Raw genomic sequence first — 24,830 nt, forward strand, 5'->3', positions numbered from 1 at the left:
GAGCACTATGGGACTTAACATCTTAGGTCATCAGTCCCCTAGAACTTAGAACTACTTAAACCTAACTAACCTCAAGACATCATAAAAATCCATGCCCGAGGCAGGATTCGAACCTGCGACCGTTGCAGTCCCGCGGTTCCGGACTGCAGCGCCTAGAACCGCACGGCCACCACGGCCGGCTTCCCGGCGGGGTAAGGGATTTTTTCTGCCTCGAGATGACTGGGTGTTGTGTGTCTTTCATCGTCATTTCATCCTCATTCACTCGCAAGCCGCCATAGTGGAGCAGCGGCCGAACAGCCCCGCGAGGGGTCTCCCGGCCACCAATGCCATACGCTCATTATTACCGGACTTCTATTGGCCAATAATGCCCTTTCTGCCACTGCTAGTCTACTTTTAGTGTCCTCTTGCTCGTCCGTCATTAGTTATTTTGCTACCTAGGAAGCAGAATTTCTTAACTTCATCTACTTCGTGATCAACAATCTTGATGTTAAGTTTCTGGCTGTTCTCGTTTCTGTTACTTCTCATTATTTTATTCTTTCTTCGATTTACTCTCAATCCACATTCTGTACTCAGACTGTTCATTCCAATCATAAGATCATGTAATTCTTCTTCAGTCTTACAGAGAATGGCAATGTCATCTGTGGTTTTATCATTGTTATCCTTTCAACCTGAATTGTAATTTCACTCTTTTATTTCCGTCATTGCTTCTTCGATATGTAGGTTGATCAGCAGGGCGAAATACAGCACCCTGACGTATACCCTTTTCAATTCGAGAGCTTTGTTTTTAGTCCTCCACTATTATATATAATCATAAAGCGTGAAAATTTTCAGAGAATTTCCGAAATTACCCACAAGAACATTTATATGTATCATGAAGAAAATTGCCTGTACCACTCTCTCGAGGAATTCTCTAAGTTACTATCTGTTAAAAACGGCGCGATAAATTCTATCTGCTGGATAGTCCCGAATGATACGATATTCTGTAGTCTTGAGTGTTGCTCGCTGGGTAACGGTGCTGAAATATATCAAATGCATTCGAGTCAAGGCATAAGGAATCAATTTTTTTAACGTAATATGCTGTCTTCTGAATTTCTTGGACGGTCATAGCAAGCGCAGTTTAATAAAATCGTTGTTTGCGAAATACATGTTGATTCCCATGGAGCGGGCTCCACGTTCCAGAACGTCACAATACCCGTGCTTAAAACCTGTTCCTTCTTTCTGCGGTAGATTGAAGTCGTCGTTGTACGCCTGTAAATATGCACATCTGTCAAACTAGCCATGTTGAAAAACATCAATGCACTACACGGTATTTAACCTTTGAAAATCCATCGTTGTACCAGCGACCTACAATAAAATTATAAGGGGAGCATATTCTTTTGCATTATCTATACAGAACCCTAGAGTAATCTTATTGGTTCACTTGCCTTTCCTGTGTTGTACTATTTTAGATAATTTTCTTTTCTCACATCGCTTATCTCAGTACTGATTTCGGTATTCGGGTGAGGGCTGGAACGCAGAATCGTAGCAATGGGAACAACCGAATCGAAACAAGTGATTCAGTCGGTTGTAGAAAAAAATCAACTCATTTGGCTACATTTTTACGTATCAGCTAAATTATTCATTCATTCCTGTGAGTGAAACCTTGTAACCTCCCCGCAAAAATGATTAAATGAAAATTGAAATGTGAGCCAAATTTAAACTCCCCACACAAAATATTATTTAAATGAATTTTTAATTATTCTGAGCTCTGAACAAAACTTGGCTCTGATTTATAGTCTCTGTGCAAACGTTGCATTCACACTTAATATTCCCACAAAATTCTTTTTTCATTTTTATGTGAGGTTCGAAATAGAAAAATTCCTAAACACCAAAAATAATAAAAAAAATTTCTGTTACCTGATAAATTTTATAAGGACAGCAGCGCTGACCTTCGGCCCTGTATTCTGAATAAAACAAGCAAAAAATCCTTACCTAAATAAAACTGCAAGACACAGCTTCGTGCAATGCTGGCGTATATTTTTTTTGGTTCCTGGATGCAATGATAATGCATTGGAAATTCTTTAAATTGAGATGAATGATTTTCTTTAAAAGAGTTGCTTTATATTAAAAAATTATTATTGGGGGATTTCTTTGAACAAATTAAATTACAATTAACATACATTATTAAACATGCGCAAGGCTGCTTCTTTACCTTCTACAACAATACTCATCCTCCAGAGTCCTGACCAGAGTCGCGACCAGAACACGCAGCCGACGCATGCCGACTCGCACCGACTAGCACGGACTGCTACCCACTCGCTACTACAACGGTCGACTCGCGCGGTCAAGCGCAGACTAGCAACAGCTAATGATAAACTACTGTCTGGTCAGAGATTGTGTCATGCCTCGCCCGTCGCTGGCAATGTATACGTCTTTCAACCTGTCTATGGGAGCAACTGAATAAATTAGTCGATTCAGTTGATGTACTTCTGTAGATCCGCTGGACTATTCATTCGTCGTTTTCAAGTTAAATCAGTCTTCAGTGATTCTGTCAGCTGAACTGCGCATTCATTCTTTCAACTGAAACCACTCCCTAGTGCATTATCTGATTGAGCTATCCATTCGTTCTGAGTACAACCATTCTCTAGTAGTTTTATTAGCTATAAAACATTGATGTACAACCGGAATACACATAACCCGGACGGTAGCTCTGTTCCTGGGGCTTGTAAAGGCTTCGCAGGGGGCACGCTAACCTAAAATTATCATTGTACGTATTTATTTATAGACTGAAGAGACTAATTTTTCTTTTCATTATTTAGGACTGATTAATACATTTCTGTTGATTAACGTTATCAACACTTCACTGATTAAGGTGATAGGGGATAAAGTTCAACAGAAAAGTTCCCTTCAGGGTACGAAGAAGAAAGGAATATTGCCAAATTTTAACGTTTTACTGCAAACAAATGATGATGTCTAACATTTAAACATTTGTTGGAATCTAGCCCTTAAACGTTTATTCGGCCATTTATTGTACAGAAAATTACGATACCAGGTAAGTACATACAAATCATTCGATCGTGTTGGCACTGTGAATCATTATTTTTGACTGCACTCTGTCATCGCCTGTCGTCACTATTATTGTCGTTCCGATATCTGTTTATTACTGAGTGGCAATGAATAGCTTATAGTACAGTTTGTCGTCCATGTTTATGAATAGAATTCACTTAATAGTGAACTTCGTTTCTGCATCACATTATCGAAGCTTTCAACGATGTGCGAATGTAGGCAATAATATGACTGGATAAAAACTGATCCACAACATGTATTTAATGCGATATACAATATCAGCAAGGAAGATTCCTCTATTTAAACTACATTAGTTAAAGAGAATCAAAGAGAATCAACGAATAATGACAAATGTTTCTCGCGAAGAATTACTTACGATAAGTGATAGTACATACTGAAAAAGCATTAAATAATAAAAATAGTGTCTTACATGCGTTTAAAGATAACGACTTATTGTGTGAAAATAAGCGGTAAGAGAGAGGGAGGGAATTTCAATGAAGATAAATAAAAAAGTAATTGTCATTTTCTCTCCTGTAGACAGCGCGTTATCGAAGTACTGACCGTGTGAACGGAGAGGCATGATTGATTGCTTGAAGCTGAGGGAATGGGACCCATGCCGAGGGTTGCGTGGCACATGGAAAGACGTGTAATGAACGGAGCATCAGGGATACTGGGCGACCTCCCTGCGTAATTATTCGTACTGGTTTGGGGCTCCATGGTGTCGATCTAAGAACACATCTAAAACTGAGGAACCTGGTACCACAAACAGCCAAGCATAAGGGTTGGAGCAGATGGAAGACCGTGTCGGTTAGATCGTCAGTGAGTGAGCACGGCGAGTTCCTGCCGCTAATAAGGTGAGTGCACCGTTTGTTTATCACACATTTTTACGAGTTTCAAACAGGAGAGACTTCAAATATGGATAGGCACTGTGATTGCTGTGTACAGATGCGAGCTGAGTTGGTGACCTTATACTCACAGCTCCAGGAAGTGTTGGCTTCACCGTGGGGAGTCGGACCTGGAATGCGAGGGACGACGAGCACGACCCACGTGTCCCCTGATACGTCCACTGCAGTGGCCGCCCAGGGTACTGCCTGCACTGCTGAGGTTGACCCCTCACGCGTGGTCGAGTGGAATATCAGGCAGGCAGTGACAGACTTCCCGATGGGTCCTCCCCAGTTCGTTTGACAAGCAGGTTTTGGGCATTATCTGTGGCTAAGGAAGTCTCTGAGCCGGATGCAGTCGTCAACCCTGTTCCAGTGGAAGCTTCTTGACCCCCAAAGTCTGGGCATTCGCGGAGGGTGGGTTTGCTTATAGTTGGGACCTGTAGCGTTAGGCGAGTAAAAGAGCCCCTTAGGAACATGGCTGCCAAGGAGGGGATGGAAGCCAGTGTGCACTCTGTGTGCATACCATGGGGAGTCACTCCGGATGTGGAAAGGCTGCTTCCGAATGTCATGAGAGTTTGGTGCTGAGATGAGTGGAGGGTCTGAAACAGTGGCTCACCGTGTAGGCTGAAAATTCCTTGACTTGCGCCATCGGGTGGTGGGTTTCCGGGTTCCGCTTAATAGGTCAGGAAGTCACTATACACAGGAAGCGGCGACACGGGTAGCGGGAGCTGTGTGGAAGGAACTGTGTGGTTTTTTAGGTTAGAGGGTCTCAGGGAACCACAGAAAGGGCGTCCGTCTAAAAGTGCCCGGTAAAACACAGTAAGATAGTAGTAGAAACGATCGGTATTGTAGTTGTAAATTGTCGTAGCTGTGTTGGGAAAGAACCATAGCTCCAAGCCCTAATAGAAGTCACTGAAGCTCAAGTAGTTATAGGTATAGAAAGCTGGCTAAAGCCGGAAATAAGTTGAGACGAATTTTTTTTCAAACGATCTAACAGTGTTCAGAAAGGATAGTTTAAATACAGTTGGTGGTGGAGTATTTATTGCTGTCAGAAGTAATTTGCCTTGTAGTGAAATTAAAGTAGATAGTAACTGCGAAATAGTATGGGTAGAGGTTATACTTGACTATCGGATTAACTATTAATTGGATCGTTTTACCTATCCCCCAACTTAGAAGATATAGTTGCTGAACAGTTCAATGAAAACTTGTGTCTCATTTTAGGAAGGTACCCCACTCATACAATTATAGTCGGTGGGGACTTCAATCTACCCTCGATATGCTGGAAAAATTATATATTTAGAGCCGGCGGCAGGCATAAAACGTCATCAAATATTGTACAGGATGCTTTCTCGTAAAATTATTGTGAACAATTAGTTTATGAGCCCACTCGAAGCGTAAATGGTTGCGGAAGCATACTTGACCTCTTAGCAACAAATAATCCTGGACAAATAGTGAGTATCTTGAGGAATACATAGATTGGCGACCAAAAGGCAGTAGCTGCTAGGTTGAATACCGTAACACTCACAAGCACCAAAAAGAAAAGGCACAATACATCTGTTTAAAAATCTGATAAAAATGCTCTTGACGCCATTTTAAGAGACAGATTCCACTCCTTCCGATCTGATCACGTGAGCGTAGAAAACATGTGGAATGACTTTAAAGAGATAGTATCCATGGCAATTGAGAGATTTATACCACATACATTAATAAGTGATGGTACTGATCCCCCATGGCACACAAAACGGGTGATGTCGCTGTTGCAGAAGTAACGAAAAAATTATGCTAAATTTCAAAGAACGCAAAATCTCTAATATTGGCAGAGTTTTGCAAAAGTTCGAAATACAGCGAGTGCTTCAGTGCGAGATGCTTTCAATAATTTCTACAACGAAACTCTGTCTCGGAATCTGGCAGAAAACCCAAAGAGATTCTGGTCATATATAAAGCATATCAGTGGAAGACGCAATCAGTACCTTTTCTGCGTGATAACAACGGTGAAATCACTGATGACAGTGCCACTAAAGCAGAGTTATTAAACATGGTTTTCCGAAACTCCTTCACCAAAGAAGACGAAGTAAATTTTCCAGAATTCCACGAATACCAATCAAGAACAACGGCGTAGATGAGAAACAGAGAAGTAGACATCCTCGGTGTAGCAGTGCAGCTTAAATCTCTGAATAAAGGCAAGGCCTCCAGTCGAGATTCTATACCAGTCAGCTTCCTTTCAGATTATGCTGATGCAATAGCTCCATATTTAGCAATTATTTACAACCGCTCACTCGCAGAAAATTCTGTACCTAAAGACTGGAAAATTTCTCAAGTCACACCAATACCCAAAGACGGAAATAGGAGTAATCCACTGAATTACAGGCCCATATCACTAACGTCGATTTGCAGTTGAGTTTTGGAGCATATACTGTATTCCAACATTATGAAGTACCTCGAAGAAAACGATTTACTCTCACATAGACTGCACGGATTCAGAGAATATCGTTCTTGCGGAACACAACTAGCTCTTTATACTCATGAAGTAATTATTGCTATCGACAGGGGGTGTCAGATTGACTCCATATTTTTAGATTTCCAAAAGGCTTTCTACACCGTTCCTCACAAGCGTCTTCTAACCAAACTGTGTGCCTATGGAATATCACCTCAGTTCGTGATTTCCTGTCAGGAAGGTCACAGTTCGTAGTAATAGTCGGAGAGTTCTCGAGTAAAACAGAAGTCATATCCGGCGTTCCCCAAGGAAGTATTATAGGCCCTCAATTGTTCCTGAAGTGTATTAACGACTTAGGAGGCAGTCTGAGTAGCACTTTTAAATTGTTTGCAGATGATGCTGCCATTAAACGTCGTGTAAAGTCATCAGATGACCAAAACGAATTGCCAAATGATTAAGATACGATATCTGTATGGTGGAAAAAGTGGCAGTTGACCCTGAATAAAGAAACTGTGAAGTTATTCATATGAGTTCTAAAAGAATCCGCTAAATTGCGATTACGAGGTAAGTCACACAAATCTGAAAGCTGTAAATTCAAGTAAATACTTAGGGATTACAATTACAAATGACCTAAATTGGAACGATCACATAGATAATGTAGTGGGTAGAGCAAATCAATGACTGCGATTCATTGGCACAACAATTAGCAGGTGCAACAGATCTACTAAAGAGACTGCTTAGCCTACACGTTTCTGCCCCATTCTAGAGTATTGCTGTGTGGCGAGGGGTTCGCATCAGGTGGGACTGACGGATGACATCGAAAAAGTGTGAAGGAGGGCGGCTCGTTTTGTATTATCGCGAAATAGGGGAGATAGTGCCACAGACATGAGACGTGAATTGGAGTGGCAATCATAAAACCAAAAACTTTTTACATTGCGAGGGGATCTTCTCATGATATTTCAATCACCAGTTTTCTACACCGATTGCAAAAACATTCTTCTGGCAACCACCTACATAGGGAGAAATGATCATCACGATAATATAAGAGAAATCAGGGCACCCACAGAAAAATTTAAGTGCTCGTTTTTCCAGCGTGCCATTGGAGAGTGGAACGGTAGAGAGGCCGCATGAAGGTGGTTCATGAAATCCTCTGCCAGGCACTTAAATGTGAATAGCATAGTAATCACGTAGATGTAGATGTAGAAGATGTTTCCGCAACTGGACACGGAGATGGACCAGTTGAAGTAGTGGCAATCGTCGCTGAGATGTTGGTTCGGGCAAGGTCAAATCATTGTCAAGAGCTCAGAGGAGAAAACTTCTCAAAGCACAATAATCAAAGTAAGACAAATTTTGGCTTCCTAATCATAAATGGTTGGAATTAAAAACTCTCAAACCTAAGACCTCCAAAAGAAGATTCTCAGACTGAAGAGGCAGGGGTCTAACAATGCCAATCCACAAAATAAACAGGTCCAGAAAAAGCCGAGGAATGAAATGTGTAAACAGACTTATAGTGCTGCAGTCTCAGTTTTCAGATTGGCGGTTATCCAGTAAAGATATCTGCTGGTGAAAATCATCTCGCAGCATGTGGAGCTTGTTCAATAGCTGTCCTTGAAGTGATATGGGAAGGGGGGAGAGGCGATAATGCAACTCTAGGCTAGAGGCTCAGTATGAATCCGTAGACATAGATGGTGATATAGATGTATAAGAGAGTAGTAACGCTGCAGCAGGCCACAAGTAAACACAGGTGCAGTAATGAGTCCAACAGCATCACTACTCTGATTGTACTGTAGGAACAGAACAATGTCTTTGAGCTCGTGTTTCTTTCTCATTACTTCAGGCAATCCTTCTTTCTCTCTTTCTCTTTCTCTTTCTCTCTCTCTCTCTTCGTCTCTCTCTCTCTCTCTCTCTCTCTCTCTCTCTCTGTCAATCTCTGCCTATCTTTGAATGCTATTGTTGTTTGAGACGGCGCATCTTTGCCATGATGTCTCGTCTCATTTTATGACAATGTTGCGTGGGCTGCCTATTCTGTGTTTTTGTGACTGGTTCCCATGGAGGACAGTAAATACTATCGTAGTATACCTGAGTAAAACTGCAAGAGGTCTTTAAAATGATCACTGGGCAGCCCATCGTGTACATCATGATTTGTTTAAGTGCATCTCACAGTACAAATACGCATGGGTATTTCTGTTCGCGTAACGAGTAGAAAGACTTTACTGAAGTTTTCTTAATTTAGTAGCAATAACTTTTAATCTTCGATGGAATCCTGTACTTACAATGGCCAATCAAGCGAAAAGATGAGAAAGAGTATGTGGGGAAGAAACTTTACCCCCACCCTATTGACTTCACTCAGAGAAGGTAACGGCGAGATATCACCAAAGAACAGTGTCTGGAGATAAAATAGTAAGAGCAGACATGTTTGAAGGACAGTTCAAAAGTAGTTTCAAAGAACAGATGCGCTAGTGGTGACGAGTTTGATCAGAAAAAGACACACACACGCTCTGCTCTCCTGCAGAAAAAGCTAATAAATAAATTTAAAAAGAAATAAAAAATTACCGAAAAATGCTACATCGTTATAAACTTATTGATAGAGTAGCATGGAGAGCTGCATCAAACCAGTCTCAGGACTGAAGACCACAACAACAACAATAAACTTATTGTCACAGGAGCCTCTCTCGAGAAATATTTCAGTATATGGATTGCTACTATCTATAAGTGGCCTGGTGGAGGTTCGAGACCTCCCTCGGGCGTGGGTGTGTGTGTTTGTCCTTAGGATACTTTAGGTTAAGTAGTGTGTAAGCTTAGGGACTGATGACCTTAGTAGTTAAGTCCCATAAGATTTCACACACTTTTTTAAATATAAGATAAATAGACAAAAAATATCGATTCTCTGCTCAGGGGTGTCAATTAGAAACTCAGCTGCAATCGAGGAATTTCGCATATGACACTAATACCTTAATCCAGCACACAATCTGAAATGGCACACAGATTCCAGAAGGAGGAGTGTGGTGTAACGTTTAGTCGGCCACTAGATTTAGATGCATTGGGGCCACTCCAAAAGAAATTACCCGGAAGCTGTAAAATGAAAACCGGTGAAGGAGAGGAGGAGATTAGCGTCTAGTGTCCCGTCGACAACGAGGTCATTAGAGATGGAGCGCAAGCTAGGGTTAGGGACGGGTTGGGAAGGAAATCGGCCGTGTCCTTTCAAAGGAATCATCCCAGTCGGTGAAGGGGTCATAGTGCCACTGCCCATGGTAGAAGGTGTGGTCCCCATAAGAGCATTGAGGTCCCCAACTCGCCGCTAGATGGACATGGGCGCACACCCACATGATAAAAGGAAGAGCACGTGCATGTGTCTATCGTCATTCTGTGGACAGAGAAAAGGAAGATTCAAGGGAAGAGCAAAGTGGCGTCCTGCATTTCCCGGCAAACAAAAGAGTGTGAGGAGCGAAAATTCGTCAATGAATGACACAAGAATATGAAGAGCAGTGATGTCCGTTGCAATGTTCAAGGCGTGGCACAAGCAGTTTGAGGAAGGACGGATCTCGTTGGGGAAGATGCACGACAATGAACGGCACACTGCTTTACCGATACCATTTTCCAGGAGTTGGATGCCCTCATTATTGAAGAAGGTGATACATGTGCTGCATCATTGTAACAGGTCCAAAGGCGAGCGAGTGTGCCGGGGCTTACCCCAGTTGATAAGTACAGGGCTGTTACAAATGATTGAAGCGATTTCATTAATTCACTGTAGCTCCATTCATTGACATATGGTCACGACACACTACAGATACGTAGAAAAACTCATAAAGTTTTGTTCGGCTGAAGCCGCACTTCAGGTTTCTGCCGCCAGAGCGCTCGAGAGCGCAGTGAGACAAAATGGCGACAGGAGCCGAGAAAGCGTATGTCGTGCTTGAAATGCACTCACATCAGTCAGTCATAACAGTGCAACGACACTTCAGGACGAAGTTCAACAAAGATCCACCATCTGCTAACTCCATTCGGGGATGGTATGCGCAGTTTAAAGCTTCTGGATGCCTCTGTAAGGGGAAATCAACGGGTCGGCCTGCAGTGAGCGAAGAAACGGTTGAACGCGTGCGGGCAAGTTTCACGCGTAGCCCGCGGAAGTCCACGAATAAAGCAAGCAGGGAGCTAAACGTACCACAGGCGACGGTTTGGAAAATCTTACGGAAAAGGCTAAAGCAGAAGCCCAACCGTTTACAATTGCTACAAGCACTGACACCCGATGACAAAGTCAAACGCTTTGAATTTTCGGTACGGTTGCAACAGCTCATGGAAGAGGATGCGTTCAGTGCGAAACTTGTTTTCAGTGATGAAGCAACATTTTTTCTTAATGGTGAAGTGAACAGACACAATGTGCGAATCTGGGCGGTAGAGAATCCTCACGCATTCGTGCAGCAAATTCGCAATTCACAAAAGTTAACGTGTTTTGTGCAATCTCACGGTTTAAAGTTTAAGGCCCCTTTTTCTTTTGCGAAAAAAACGTTACAGGACACCTGTATGTGGACATGCTGGAAAATTGGCTCATGTCACAACTGGAGACCGACAGCGCCGACTTCATCTTTCAACAGGATGGTGCTCCACCGCACTTCCATCATGATGTTTGGCATTTCTTAAACAGGAGATTGGAAAATCGATGGATCGGTCGTGGTGGAGATCATGATCAGCAATTCATGTCATGGCCTCTACGCTCTCCCGACTTAACCCCATGCGATTTCTTTCTGTGGGGTTATGTGAAAGATTCAGTGATTAAACCTCCTCTATCAAGAAACGTGCCAGAACTGAGAGCTCGCATCAACGATGCTTTCGAACTCATTGATGGGGACATGCTGCGCCGAGTGTGGGAGGAACTTGATTATCGGCTTGATGTCTGCCGAATCACTAAAGGGGCACATATCGAACATTTGTGAACGCCTAAAAAAACGTTTTGAGTTTTTGTATGTGTGTGCAAAGCATTGTGAAAATATCTCAAATAATAAAGTTATAGTAGAGCTGTGAAATCACTTCAATCATTTGTAATAACCTTGTACCAGCGCGACGTCATCGTCATGTGCCTGGGTTTAACATAGAAAGGACTGTACCATAATCTAAGAGTTACATTAAAAATTAAAATAACTTTTCCAAATTCAGTCAGTGTATGCTTCAATATATTAATGATAACACTATAAGGTCTCAAACAAGTCAGGGAATGCTAGAAACACTTTGAAACTGGTTGAAATAATAAGTGGCAAGGAAGAGGCACCAAACTGGATACAGTTACTGTTTTCTTAACTTGGACAGCACCATAGAAAGTGAACAATGTGATGGCATCTAATAGGAAATACTTATACAAGATTGAATCTAGCAATTAAGAATTAAAGTATAGTGGTAAAGAACTAAAGGACGAAATTACCTCAAAACTAAATAGCTTAAACTGTAAAATTGATTCTAGGAAGCAGGATCCACAAGTTGTAGTAGGACAACAATTGCATAATATTTTGAAAACTGAAATTGGTGAAGTTCATGAAGATTTCAAAGATGCAGGTGATGTTATGAAAGGGAGGTTTTCTAAGTGAATAGCCAGTGAATTCCAACTTTGCTCTAATCGGTCTGAGGAAATATCTACTAAAGTAAATGCTTGTCAGAAGGATATTACTAAGGTAAATTCTAACTGTGTGAAATTATGTGAAGAAGTTGATAAAAAATGTTCTGACACATTGGCGGCAGTATAACTGCAACTGGAAGTGCTAAATAATAGTATTATCAACATAGAAAATAAAGTAGCCTATGGTAACTCTTTTTATACTACTGAACAGCATTTCGCTTCAGCTGTCGCCACTTTCATCGGATGTCATCTATTTTTACATTTTGATCCGGACAAATGAATTCCCCCACTAGATTTCTGGAATGATTTTTAGAATTTTTTTCGAAATGGATGGTCTGAACATAAGGAAACTTCTTTCATTAGAAGTCATTAGTCAGGAGATACTTTGTGGTGGTCAGCTTGTAAGGTGGCAGCTTGAATGAATATGAGTTTTTCACCTTACAGGAGATTTTATATGTCGTAACAAGTAGATCAAATGTCACCTAACATACTTAGGCGATAATGAGCAGATTTGCCTATCAAAATGTACAGCATGTAATGCAAAGGGATGACACTCGATTCGACAGTATTAACACAACTCATCCAAATCCTGCATGTGAATGAACAAAAGGTTAAGAAAGCTACTGGAAGAAAGGTTTTAGTTTGGGGGCAGACGTGAGTTGCATCGTCACAGCCCGAGTACAATGGAAGGCTTCTGAAAGAGGTTGAAGACACGCAGTGAGAAGGACAACGAACGCACCGGGTGATACATCGAAGAAAGCAGGTAGCAGCGCATTGCTGCTTGTGATGGAGAAATGCTTTAGAAAACTGTGTTTGGGAATTGCCAGACGGATACAAACAGACCAACACCGCAGTTGATCACGTGAAATTCCCATGATATGCTCGTGATGAATGCGTGTAACTTTTAGGCGTCAGGAGCCGGCACAAAATGTCCGATTGGCTGAAATAAACTTGGGAGGAGAAAAAGGGGCGATGTTGTGACGCAATGTAAATGTATGCCCTTTGTGATTGGCTGGGGTAGTTTCAGATGAAAGGAATGCTCCCATTGGTCTGAAAAAGCTGTGACGTGAAGCACAGGTGGGGGACCGTTTACAGCGAAAGACACAAAATCAAAAACTTCTTGGACTCTCCTCTGAACGAGTGTCAGGTGTAGAAACAGCGCATCACGCTCTGTATGACGCCAAAAGACGAATTTTGTGTGAACACTGCATTCACTTTGTCTGACATTCAGGTAGAAATTATCTGAAGAGTCGTTGAGCTCCAATAGCGGAGGAACGAAACAGTCACGTAGTTAATTGTTCTTGCAAGAACTGAGAGGGCATTGAAGTATAAATGCTGCACCATCTATGCACGTGTATATCGCTATGTTTTCCAGACTAGGGATGCGTGGTTGTTTTCTCGCCTAACGAGAAACACAGGACAGTTTCAGCCGATAACTTTAGTAAAGATTTTGATTAGTTTTTTATAGGATTTTCAGAGGGCGAGAGCAGCCATGCAGCCGACAGCACATCACAGCTAAAAGGTAAATGCTGCTGGCAGTGGCGTAAACTTGTTGGTTAACCAGCTTGCATCCACTGTGAACTCGAGCACCCTTGTGTAATCTTTTGCTCATCTTGTCACAAAAACTAACCGTCCTCTGTAGACTTGTTTGTCATCCTACATAATACCAACTTAAAATAGGAACTGGATGATTTGTCGTAACATTGACCGACTTCACGGTGTATAAGAAGAAAAATCTTGTAGAGAACCTTCTACTTAAATTTGATATTGCTATGTTCAGTGTTATTTCTGCTAAACAGAATGTAATGCGTGATCTTGACAACTGTCTTGACATTGTCTTGTCACAATATATGTAAATTCGAGTACTTCTTTGTCAATAATTCTGAAATTAAACAAAATGTGCACAACTAAACACCAATGTGCTGTGCCATAGAATAAGGGCCACTCCTAACCCCAGTCATTTATTCCAGTGACGCTAACGCCCTCACAGGGTGTTTTTGCTGATGTCTGACAACGTGAAAAGGAGTGGAGTGTCAGAAGCTCACATAATGACTAGATACAAAACTATTTCTGAATTTAAAACGACATTTCTTAATGAGTACTGCTCACACACCGCATGAAACGATGTTTTGAGAGAATTTTGGAGTGGTAAGAAGTTTACTTGACGTCGTGAATGAGTTAAACAGTTTTCTAGAAAGTGGGTTTCACGGCTGTCACATCTGCCACAAAGAAAAGATGAAACCGAAAATGGAGATCATGGGACAATACGGTAAGCTGCCTTGGTATTGGCAGAAAAGAATCATTTCCGCATCAAGGTATAACGTGGATAGAGTCATTGAGTATCTGGAGCGTGTGAAAAGAGTAGCTACTGATAAGGAGCTGATGCTGAATAATAGTAAGTCCTCTAACAGTCATATACACAAATGAAATAATGACAGTTGGACCTGAACATCAGGAGTATGGAACTTCACAAAACGACATAATTATCATGGTCACGGTCGTCGTCGTAGAGGAGGAGAAGGTACACAGTTATAGCAGTTTCGCAATAATTACTATGACGAAGGCAGAAATATAAATAATGACAAGACGGAGAGCCGAATGCTACCCAATCTCATTCTGAATCGAATGAATAAAATAGGCCATGTGTGGAAAAAGTCCCATGATGAAACTGGCGCTCACCGAGGCGGAAGTAGTAACACAGGCAATAATAAAAACACAGACCACAGACAGCGAGTGTAGCCCCAAAAGTTTGCGTGTTAGGGTAATTATGTTGTGTGGGTATGCAGAGACAGTGTTTGCGCAGTAATCGCCGACATAGTGTAACTGAGGCGGAATATGGGGAACCAGCGTGCATTCCCCGAGGCAGATCGAAAACCGCTTTAAAAACCATCCACAGACTGGCAAGCACACCGGATTTTTGCCGGGGACGGGCAGGCATTCCCGCTCGGGAAGCAGCGCGTTAGTTCGTGCGACTAGCTGGGCGGCCCCACTTTAGCGTACTAATTGTACGATAATTTAGTCAAATGGAGGTAGCGCTTCCAAACGTTGCCCAGTTTTCTATGTAAAGCAACACCTAAGGCTTTGAAGTAAATCCAAAATAGCCCAAAATGTGACTATTTCAAAAACCTAAGTTGACCTCCAGAGCATAATAGCTATGGTTTAAAAAAACTGCAAAGTTTTATATTTAGGCTTAGTAATGATGTAATTAGTAAAGTGAACTAAGGTAACATCACGATTTTAGGAGTGGTGTATTGGAAATAACCTTTTTGAAAAGTTAATCATAGTTTTCTAAACCATAAATTTTAAAAATGTAAGGCGTGTATATTTCTATTGTTTATTGTCAAATCACAATTTATGGAAGATGTTTATATTTTATTAATAGGATTAAGTAGGAATAATTAATATTTGTCATGTTGGAAATAATTTTGGTAGCAGGGAATGTCTGCACCAAAGTATTGTTGACAAGAGAGACCGAAAATTTATATAATTTTAAAAAGGGTGGGAGAGACTGCGTATGGATACATTTTAAGAAGAGAGCGGGAAAGACTGCGCATTGATACATTTTGTAATGGTAGCAGGGATTGTCTGCACCAGAAAGCATTGTTGGCAGAAGAGACCACACTTTAGCGTTCGTAGGAAGTCAGTAGTAAGCGAGAAGTGAAGCGAGTCGGTAGCAGGTCTGAAACGAGAGGTTGAGAGGAGCGGTTTGCCTGCCAGCCACTAGCTATGATTTACAAGTGATTATAAACGGGTGTACAGAGACATCAGCTAAATATTATAATAAGAGGAACTAATATTATTGAATTAATTTTTTTGGGAAACTCAGGACTACTGAAGGTATGTTTGCGCATTGCTAGTTGTTTGATTATTGTAAAAAGTAAGTCCCATTTGAATGTTTGTAAAATCATTTCATTCAGAATATAATTAACTTTTGCCAGCAATATTGCATTTCTAATTATAATCCATCCCAAAAACCATCAACGTAAAACTTTGCAAAATTTTATTGTTGCCAACAAAAAGTTTAACTATGAATTACGTAACTTCAGTCAAATTAATTAAAGTATAATGTCAGCTTTGCTATTAATGAATAAAGTCAGCTTTGGTAATAAATACAGCCACTTATTATGAAAGCCCACCAGCAGCTAATACAGTATAGTAAAACAGAGTAAGTATATTCATGTCGCAGTTCGATGTAGCAGTCAGATGGCGATCCAGTAACAGTAAAAAAGGTAAGGAACAGTTTTGGGTTATTGCAGATAACGATTGAGGGCCACGACGACGACACATTCTATGTTTCGTCGAAATAATCAGAAAATCACTTTTAATAAGCAGCAATTAAATTTGTATGTGAAGATAGAGAAAGAGAATAAATTTCAAAGGGAAGATTTCATTTGTTATTATTAAGCAAGAGATAGAAATCCTAACGAAAGGTTTCATAGGTTGTTGTAAAAGGGAAGGTTATCATTAACAAAAGAGATATAGTGGAGACGGGAAGGTTACAAAAAGGAATTTTTTTTTATAATTCTTCAGTTCATCTCCTAATATATAGAGGGAAAGCACGTTAACTGCATTGCAAAACGTAACATAACTTCTTTACTGAAACCTGGAAAGCTCAAAAACTTCAAAGGTGATTTGGACAGACAAACTTCATAATCGCATGACTCCAAAAATTATAAATATAACAGAAGATCCATTTGAATCACAAGATAAAGAGTTATGAAAGAGTGCCCAAAATTCAGAATAGGACTTACAGTAAATTTAAAAGTGTCACATTGAATAACTGATTTTAAAGCCATTTTACCAAAAACTCATATAACTGAAACACCACAAAATAGTCACACAGCCGCAAATAACAAATGCTAGCGAAACTATATTTAAAACAACCAGTACTGCAACAATAGACAGATTACTCAAAATAGAAAGAAGGATAGTCAGAAATGTACAAATAAAAAATACCAAAAAGACAGAGTTTGGAGAATAGCTTCAAATGAAACAGTTTATAAGGAAATAGAACCAGCGACAAATACAATGCAGAAGAAACGGATCTCTTCCCTAGGACATTTAGTGAGGAAAACAAAAAATAAAATTAACAGGATAATAATTGAGAAGTTATGGATAGTAAGAGCGGCATTAGATATATCCCATAGATTAAGAGGGACATGATGATATTACAGATTATGATGAAGGATTTGAAAGGCAAGACAGTTGCATTCAAGATACTTCAGGACAAATATATCACACTACGAATAAAAATTAACAAACACTGAATAGGATGGGTGACTTCGGATGAGGAGACAACGGCACGATCTGAAAGAATGAAGAAGTGTTGGGTCAAGAAAAAAACGGAAGAACATACTTCATAATACTGACTAAAGTTGTCCATTGTGGGCTATAAAATAATAATAATAATAATAATAATAATAATAATGGGCGTATGGCATTGGTGGCCGGGAGACCCCTCGCGGGGCAGTTCGGCCGCCCCTCCACAAGTCCTTTAACGCCACTACAGCGACTTGCGAGTGAATGAGGATGAAATGATGATGAAAGACACGCAACACCCAGTCTTCTCGAGGCAGAGAAAATCCCACACTCCGCCGGGAATCGAATCCGGGACCCCGTGCGCGGGAAGCGAGAACGCTACCGCAAGACTACGAGCCGCGGGCTATAAAATAAATAAATAAATAGAGGGAAGTTAGAGCAAAGAATGTATTTTACTTCCTTAGATATAAATTGAGAAGAGGAGCTTAGGCTACGTTTCCTGTTTCTCAGGGATATGGAGGCTTCATGGAAGGCAGCCTACGAGTTGTATGGAGAAAGAAGTGAGGGCACCAACTTTAGTGACTTCCCACCCTCTACCTTAAATGTTTTAGTGAAAGTGGTTCATAAGGACACACATCACAGTGCCTACCGCTGCCACACGTTTGTGAATGTTTCTCTTTCGAAAAAACTGAAAATTCTAAATCACAAAATTATTTTGTCGTAATCGAAAATTTTATTTCATGTTTATATGTTACTTTATGTATGTGATTTCTGGAAATACACAATCTTTTATAAGCACATAAAATAAATTTTTCACATAAATAAATAGGGGATGATGACGCGAAACAAGCGCTGTATCATTGTAACAGGTACATAGACGAGAGAGCGCACGGGGCATACCCCACTTCACTACTACCAGCACTAAGTCATCACAACGCACCTGTGCTCAACATACAAAGGATTGCACCATAAAGAGGGATATGAAAAATCAAAGTAAATTTTCCAAACTTCGTCATTGTATGCTTCAGTATATTCATGTTAACACTGGAAGGTCTCAAAATGATCAAATGAATATTTTAGCCAAAATATATGATCCTAAGAAAAAGATAAGTAGCGTTGAATAATAAAACTACAAAGCTAAAAATTCTACAAAATATGCAAATGTACGTCACAGTGGAAGTTTAAAAGTCTTAACTTGATAAGAGCAATATCTTGGTCAAAATTGGAGTTTTTACGAAAAATTGAAGGAGCTAAAGATTATAACCAGAAAGATAAAAGTTGGATATGTAACCTCATTTGCATGTAAAAGCCTTATATGTGTGACACCAATAGGCTATCTTTATTAATTTTCAAGTTATTTGCTAAAATCCATATTTGGAATGGAAACGTCCTGATTCATAATAGATTAAATATCATTTGTATTTGAAATAGAAAATTCTAATTACAGGAGTTGATTACATTCATGGTGTAATACAGATGTGCCAGGCTTCAAGACTGTATTGTAAAACAATGCGGTTACAAGGAATCTTAATGAGGCTGTTCAGAGGTCATGTTATAGTGTCAGTTCCATTCTAAAGAGTCTAACCAGACAACATTAAATGCAGTCAAGCTTAAACTTTTCAGTATCTAAAGCAAAACCTAACTTAATTTATATAAAAAAATTAATAAGATTGTAAATTGTTATATGATAGAGCTATTAGTTAATCAATGTCCGTTTGGTGGTCTGCTGTGAGAGACAGCTGGAAGAGACACTTTTCAACGGGATATCAATCCGTCCGTGTCCGTCAGACGCCTGCTTGCACTGTGCCTCAGATGACGTCGGAGTCAGGTCCTTATCAAAAGAATTTTCGGTAAAAGTAGAAAGTGAACTCTGTACACCTTCCTGGTTCGCTTACAGTTCACGGAAGTAACTGTTTGTGTGGCGCCCGTAATGTTGACAAAACTGCATGGCCAGTGATGAGATTATTTTCACTCTTAAGGCAAACAACTAACTTTGGTGTTTAGAAGTCGGTATGGCAGACCATTTGACTTGCAACTTCCTGTAGTTGCCACCTATGAACTGCTAATAGTGCTGTTTCCGATAGAGATATTGTTATATTTTGTGTGTGTTAACTTTTGAAGAATACATCAATCAGTTAGAACTCAAAACTTTTATTTATATTCAAGTTCCTGATCCTGCTGTGTAAATAGCAGGTAGAAACATTTTCTGGGATAGAGTACAAAGAGTAATGTGGACTTTCAGACTGGAAATTATGGTACGTTATCCATCGCTTTCTCGCAGACCGCAAAAATAGTTTTCAGTCTCTTGTAAATAGCGAAGGTATCTGTAGGCATACACAGAAAATTTAAGTGTCTTTTCATAATTTTAATAACGAAGTATCGAACATTTTTGATCATGTACCCGCCGCCCCACAATTTATGGTGGTGGCCATTACTCCATAGATTGGAATGAGAATCCAGAACTGCCACGGACATTCATTGCTCTCAGTACACTTGTGCTATTCATCGATGAATTTTCGTTTGCAGCAATTCTTCCACAGCAAGGCAACGCACTGCATCCCTTTGCTCTTCTTCTGAAACCTCCACTTCCCTCCTGTCAACAGTACTCTGTGCAGTGGATGGTCGACGCACGCACGTGCTCGCCCTGTCATGACGAGGCTGTGCGCCCGTGTCCCTCTAATGGCGGATTTAGGGTCTCGGCCCTCTTATGGGGACCACACCTTCTTCCTTAGGCAATGGCATTAAGGTCCCTTCCAGCAGCTATAATTTCACAGCCTCCGGACCGTTTCTGTTTGAGTTACCGGAATAGATGTAGATGCAGATGTGGAGATCATTAGAGAAGGAGCACAAGCTTTAAATGTGAGGATTGTGCGGAAAGAAGTCGCTACATGTTTTTCAAAGGGCCCACCGCGCATTTAGGATCACCACCGAAAACGTAACTCTAGATGGACAAACGGGTATTCGAGCCACAGTCCTTCCGATTGCATCTCCTGTACTATACATCTATGCAAATTAACTCCGGCCCACAGTTGGCAATAATGTAATCGGCAGTATGAAACATCAAATCAAAAATACCTTCAGCTGTCTAAATTTCGAATTTTATTTTACTAACGCGAACAGTTTCGGCACTACAATACGCCTTCTTCAGGCCCGCCGTCTCAGTTGAGTCTGTTGTTGATGAACGAAGGAAACGCGTTTTTAAAAATGTAGTGTAGGTATACCGGTTACTGAATGCTTGTCCCTATTCCGATTGGTAATGAGACTGGATTCTTCCTAATGTCGGCCAGAGGTCTGAAGACAGCGTGGTGTAACGCCGAAACTGGTAGCCCAAGTGAAAAGAAATTGGAAATATACATGGCTAAAGGTCTTTTTGACTTGACGTTTTATATTTAACATCCAAACTTCCTCAACCATCGTATACAAAGATGGATTTACAGAGACATAATTTTCAGTAGGCTGACCAACCAACGCCATATTATACCTCCCACTGATACTAAATCGCCGGCCGCGGTGGCCGTGCGGTTCTAGGCGCTCCAGTCCGGAGCCGCGCTGCTGCTACGGTCCCAGGTTCCAATCCTGCCTCGGGCATGGGTGTGTGTGATGTCCTTAGGTTAGTTAGGTTTAAGTAGTTCTAAGTTCTAGGGGACTAATGACCACAGAAGTTGAGTCCCATAGTGCTCAGAGCCATTTTTTTTAAACTAAATCAACAAAATACGCAGTACATTCAGTTTATAATCTGAAAAAGATTGGGTGGGTGATGAAACAAGTAAACTGAATTTCCTGCGAGAGCCAGGGATCGTTGCCTTTTGTATTATGTAATTCAGAGGAGTATGGAGGAGGAGGAGGAAGAGGAGATTAGTGTTTAACGTCTCGTCAACAACGAGGTCATTAGAAACAGAGCACCGTCTCTCATTAGGGAAGGATGGGGAAGGATATCGGCAGTGCCCTTTCCAAAAGAACTATCCCGACATTTACGTGAAGCTATTTAGGGAAATCACGGAAAACCTAAATCAGGATGGGTGGAGGCGAGTTTGAACCATCGTCCTCCTGAATGCGAGTCCAGTGTGCTAAAAACTGCCCCAACGAGCTCCTTTTGAGGAGTGAACAGTGTCACAATGTTTCGTAAACAAGACGTCGGTACATAGAACAATGCTACTTACTAATTGTACTGAGAGCCGAGCAACAACTTCAGGTAATGCTGGGAACATCGGAGGGAAAGAGGTAACCAGTCCAATACAATGATAACCCACAAACCTTTCGACATTTTTTTGTCAATGAACCCCGCTGACAGACATTCACGGAGCAGAGTGCGCGCGAATTCAGTCTGCGAGCGGCAACGCGGAGGAAACACCCACCCGTCAGAGTGGAATGGGACAGCATTAATTTTATAGCTGTTTGTTTTCAATTTCGCTGCGGCATCGCTGTGCACGCGGCCGGTTGACACGTGTGTCCATAAAAGCGACAGCCTACGTATTTGCACGGACTCATTGCCCGCGGTGCGTTCAGTTTCATTAATTGAATGAAATTCATTACGACGGATAAAACAATGGCCGGCAAACATCATGCCCGTATTGCCGACGTGCAGAGAGTTGTGATGGTGTGAGTGAGAGAAGGGGTGTCGGGACTCGGGTGTGGGTGGGTGAGGGGGAGGATGTTCGGTGGCAGGAGGAGAAGGGGGAGGTGGAAGAGGAGGGGGAACGAGAAGCAGAAAGCGAAGAAGGACAGCGGCAGTTTCGCAGCGGCGCTGGGTTTTGTACGAAATATCGGCAAACGAGGCACAATAAAAGCGTCGCGTGCCCAGTTCTTCGATTTAGCTGTCTCTATCGGAAACCGATAAACAATTTCATTAGGGCTAAGAGCAAAGGCGGATCATTATGGTTGATTTGCTTCTGCATTTTTCTTATTGGCATAGCAGTTGGAGAATGTTGTAGTGAGGGTACTAATTGGATTCCCAACTATATATCCCCAGATAAAAAACATTCTTACGTGTTGCTTTTGCATACTACTTCTCAACAGTTTGCATCTGTTACTTCAGAACGTATCCGCATCGTGGAAACCGTTGTACACTACATGTTGCACCTGTCATGTAACTCTGAACTTTCGAGTGCTGCTTTATGTCGTGTGGTGTGACTCATACTTCCTACGTAACGGCCAGAACGATATACTAATTTGGCAAATTTTTCGACGCTTTATCTGTAGTGATGTAGATGGCACGCTTTGAACGTAACGAACACTGAGAACAATCAGTACTAACTATAACAAAATCTAAATATTGGCCATATTTTTTTTATTTCGTACAGCACTTCCTTTTAACGACGATTTTGAAGAATGGAAGACAGTTTCAGAGTAATGTGAATGACTCTTATATTCATTCTTCTTATTTCTTTAACGGACTTTCTCAAATAGTGCTGCCCTAGTGAAGAAATTCGATGCATATAGTTCCGCGTGCGGATGCTGTACAATGTTGAAATTTGGTAAATGTACTTCAAGATGCGTGCCTGCATATTTAAATTCTCTTTGGTAACCTCAATAGTATAGGCGTCTTCTGAATATTTGTCATATTTTTTTGGCCTATGTACATGTACGTCGTATATTTTAGGGCATGAAACTTAAAACTTCGCGATATGGCTGTCTTACTGTTAACCCTGCCAACTGCACAGGTAAGGGCTTATAACGCGCAAGACACTGTTAAAAGCGGTAGCTTTGAAACGTCCCCTTCGAAAAATTATATTATACATAGCAGTTCATGACTTCCAGTCTTACAAATTTCAAAATTCCGCCATCTCTCTCCCCATATCGACCACTGCTGGCGGCTGACCTCCAACTGCCCAACGCTATGCGCTGTTAACATCCAGCTGCCCAACGCTACAATGGCAGACAACAATGCAAACTAGCCACAGACTGCACACAGCACAGCCAGTGATTTTCATACAGAGCGCTACGTGGCGTTACCAATAAGAAAACCTAAACAGCCTACTTACATAGCCCCCATGCTCCCCACAAAAAATTTTACAAATTGTTTTGGGCAGTGGCCAATAATGATTTGATAAAATTTTTCATAATTACAATAACAAAGATATCAAATGCACACACTTATTGATACAATGTTGGTCAAAAGCTAAAATTTTCTCACAGTCCATAAAGACAGTCCTGATCATTCATCACACTAAAATTGCAGTGTTTTTCTCAAAGTCTGAACAATAAAAGAAAATGCACACGGAAGTAGTAGATTTCCATGCAGTCTTAAAGAAGCAGTGTTGTCCTTCCAACAGAAAGACAGTGCTGACTCTCGACATGCAGACAGGTAATGGGCCACAACAGAGTAAACCCACAGCAGAGTCATTCGAAGTTTTGAAGAAAATTTGTAGGTAGGTCATCACAGAGCAGACCACTGTAGTCCTGGTAGAGATTACGGTATTGGTGGGCCACCAGAGTTGCAGACCCACTGCAGTCCTTGTAGAAATAATGGTACTGGTGAGTCAGCAAAGGTGTAGACCCACTGTAGTCCTTGTAGAAATAATGGTATTGGTGAGTCAGCAATGGTGTAGACCCACTGTAGTCCTTGTAGAGATGGCCAGCAGCCATCTGCTCTGACTGTGCAGTTGCACAATCACCATTGAAGAGTCTTGTGGATAATATAGCAAGTCCATAACCACCTCTTGTGCACTCACAAAGTTTTTGGAATTGTCCTTAGAACCAGCAATGCTGTTATCCAGTCCCTTGCTGAATTATTAACACATGTGCAAACACTAACAGTCCCTACTTCTCACATATTGTCCATATACTATGACCAACAGAAACGTGTGCAGTGAAATGGAACTTACAAGTTACTTAATTTGATGAACTGGTGTCAATTACAATTTTATAACATAAAAATACAATTACAGAGGTACAAAATACATCATTAAAGAACATAACAGTACAGATAACATTTGTAGTAACACAGGGTTTACAAAAGAATAGAAATAAACATATACATCGCCGTTACAGGAATTATGACATAAGTAAATACATAAAAGATCAGAATAGCTTTTGAACCATCACCTTCACACATGAGCATGAAAACAAAACAGAATAAATAATGTCTAAACATCTTTACAAAGTAAATAACATATCGTCAGAAAAATTCTACAATGTAACTCTCATCAGATAAACACATAAAGACAGGAAGAACACAAATACCCAAGGGTACACAAACACATAGTGGGATAACACAAGGAAAGGACAGGGTCTGTTTTACTGCAGTATTTTGCAAACAAAACTTTCTTTACTTCTTGGAGATCTCCCTTCGTTCTTCATTATTTCCAAAAAGTCCTATCCAAACATGCTTTCTGTATTTTGTTCACATCCTCTTTCAAAAATCACTACAATGACAGACAACAATGCAAACTAGCCACAGACTGCACACAGCACAGCCAGTGATTTTCATACAGAGCGCTACGTGGCGTTACCAATAAGAAAACCTAAACAGCCTACTTACAGCTTGTGAACACAAGTTATGGCATTGGTACTGCTTACAGGAGAGAAACAGTTCGGAGAGGATGACCGTCTCAGCATGACAATGCATCCATAAAGCAGCATTGTGAGGCAGTGACCTGTGGACAAC

This window comes from Schistocerca cancellata, chromosome 6 (assembly GCF_023864275.1).
Source record: "Schistocerca cancellata isolate TAMUIC-IGC-003103 chromosome 6, iqSchCanc2.1, whole genome shotgun sequence".
Taxonomy (NCBI): Eukaryota; Metazoa; Arthropoda; class Insecta; order Orthoptera; family Acrididae; genus Schistocerca; species Schistocerca cancellata.